A 2,872-nucleotide genomic window follows, 5' to 3' on the forward strand; every position below is an offset into this window, starting at 1 on the left:
CTTTAAAAAAACTGAAATTATAAAAACTAGAGCAGAAATAAATGAAATAGAAAACAGAAAAACAATTGAAACTATCAACAAAACTAGAAGTTGGTTCTTTGAAAAGGTCAATAAAATCGATAAACCACTAGCAAAGCTCAAAAGAAAAGAGGGAGAAGACACAAATAATACGAATAAGAGATGAATCAGGCAACATCACAACAAACCCAACTAAAATAAAAAAGCGAACATTAGAGTACTATGAAAAACTATACTCAAAAAATACTAAAATCTAGAGGAAATGGACAAATACTTAGAAAAACAAAACCTACCTAAATTGAAACAAACCTAACAAAACTGAACATCTGAACAGACCCATTACAAAAGAAGAAATTAAAAAGGTAATACAACAACTTCCAACCAAAAAAAAGCCCTGGACAAGATGGTTTTACAGGTGAATTTTATCAAACATTCAGAGAAGAACTGTTACCAATTCTACATAAATTATTTCAGAAAATAGAAGAAGATAGAATCCTCCCAGGTTCATTCTAAGAAGCAAACATATGGTTGATACCAAAGCCAGGAAGACACCACCAAAATAGAAAACTATAGGCCAATATCTCTCATGAACATTGATGTAAAAATCCTGAATAAAATACTGGCAAATAGAATCCAAGGACACATCAAAGAAATAATTCACCATGACCAAGTGGGATTCATAACAGGTATCCAAGGATGGTTCAACATAAAAAAAAATAATGTAATTCATCACATTAACAAGGCAAAGAACAAGAACCACATGATCCTATCGATTGATGCAGAAAAGGCCTTTGACAAAATCCAACACACTTTCCTGATAGAAACACTCAACAAAATAGGATTAGAGGGGAATTTCTTCAACATAGTAAAAAGTATTCATGAAAACCCAAGAGCCAAAATTGTTCTCAACAGAGAGAGGTTAAAGGCATTCCCTTTAAAAACAGGGAGTAGGCAAGGATGCCCAATATAACGTCTCTTATTCAATATTGTTTTGGAAGTCTTAGCGATAGCAATAAGACGAGAGAAGGGATTAAAAGGTATCCAAATTGGCAACAAGGAGGTAAAATTATCCCTCTATGCATATGACATGATAGTATACGTAGAAAACCCTAAAGACTCAGCAAGAACTATTGGACACAGTGGACCAATTTAGCAAAATGGAAGGATACAAGATCAACATACAAAAATCAGTTGGGGCAGACCGCGCTGGGTTGCCGCTGCCGCCATCGTGCCAGCCCCTCAGGTCTCACGGAGGCTGGGCGACACTCCATAATGGGAGACAAGCCAATTTGAGAACAGATTGGATCCAGCTTCATTCAACATTACTACCAGTTATTTGATAACGACAGAATCCAACTAGGCGCAATTTACATTGACACGTCATGCCTTACGTGGGAATGACAACAGTTCCAGGGGAAAGCTGTCATTGTGGAGAAATTGTCTAGCCTTCCTTTCCAGAAAATCCAGCACAGCATCACGTCGCAGGACCATCAGCCCACGCCAGATAGCTGTATCCTCAGCATGGTTGTGGGCTACCTCAAGGCCAATGAAAACTCCATCGTGGGCTTTCACCAGATGTTCCTGTTAAAGAATATCAATGATGCTTGGGTTTGCGCCAATGATCTGTTCAGGCTTTCTCTGCACAACTTCGGCTGACCTCGTCCCAGCCAGGCATCAATGCTGTTTCCTCCTCGCTCCTTTTCCCGATACTATACACACTCCTCCAGATGCTCCAAATATCATACACAAACAAGCAAGGACAAAGGTGAGAGTGGGTGCGGTGCGCTGCTGCCACTGAGGTGTTAACACAGTGCGTGATGTTTGGACACTAGACTACTTGCATCTGACAAGAGAAGTCTGTGTTGTACCAGCGCATGCCTTGGAAAGACTTAAGTAATGCAAAAGGTTGTCTTTCTTTCTTTTTACTCTACTGACAAGTTGCTCTAGTAACCCAAAGAAGTGAAGGAGAAAGCAGCTGCCTCACCACCCAGATACTGATTTGTTCAGATGTTTCAATGCCTCATTATACAATAAAACCATGAAAATTTAATTAACAGTAAAAAAAAAACAAACAGTTGGATTTCTCTACAGTGACAAAGAGAATACAGAACCAGAACTAATACAAATAATACATTTAACGATCGCTAATTACAAGATTAAATACTTTGGAATAAATTCAACCAGAAACACAAAGGACCTTTTCAAAGAAAATTACAAAACATTACTACAAGAAACAAAAAGAGATCTTGAAAAGTGTAAGAATATCCGTTGCTCGCTTGGCAAGCCCATCTTGTCATGTACCATCAATAAAGTACACTGTACTCAGCCAAAAAAAAAAAAAGAATATCCGTTGCTCATGGAAAGGAAGACTGAATGTTGTGAAAATGGCAATACTACCAAAGGCAATTTACACATTTAATGAAACCCCAATACAAATACCAATATCCTTCTTCAACGAGATGGAAAACGCAATCTCCACTTTCGTTTGGAATGGAAAGAAGCCCCGAATAAGCAAAGCACTCCTTAAGAATAGAAGAATGGTAGGAGGTATCTCACTCCTTGATTTCAAATCCTAATACACAGCCGTAGTGGTAAAGATAGCACAGTACTGGTACAATGACAGACACATAGATCAATGGAATAGAATTGAGAATCTGGAGATCAGCCCATCTATCAATGGCCAACTGATTTTTGACAAGGAAATGGAATCAGTCAAGTGGGGAAAAGACAGCGTTTTTAAGAAATGGTTTTGGCAAAAAGACTCAAGCAAGACCCACACCTCACTCCATACACAAAAACCAACTCAAGGTGGATCATGGACCTAGGACTAAAACCAAGGACTATAAACTTTATT

General features: G+C 38.3%; 1 protein-coding gene and 1 pseudogene across 1 annotated transcript in view; one reads left to right on the forward strand and one right to left on the reverse strand.

The window, feature by feature from the left end:
- Positions 1-2,872, reverse strand: part of LOC102853329 (UDP-glucose:glycoprotein glucosyltransferase 1-like) — a gene marked incomplete at its 3' end in the record, with an annotated part of 247,403 nt that overhangs the window by 206,520 nt on the left and 38,011 nt on the right. The window lies entirely within an intron of this gene.
- LOC102850450 lies at positions 1,291-1,674 on the forward strand (annotated as a pseudogene).

The sequence above is a fragment of the Elephantulus edwardii genome, unplaced genomic scaffold (genome assembly GCF_000299155.1).
Source record: "Elephantulus edwardii isolate Elephantulus edwardi_28Jun2011 unplaced genomic scaffold, EleEdw1.0 scaffold00512, whole genome shotgun sequence".
Lineage (NCBI taxonomy): Eukaryota > Metazoa > Chordata > Mammalia > Macroscelidea > Macroscelididae > Elephantulus > Elephantulus edwardii.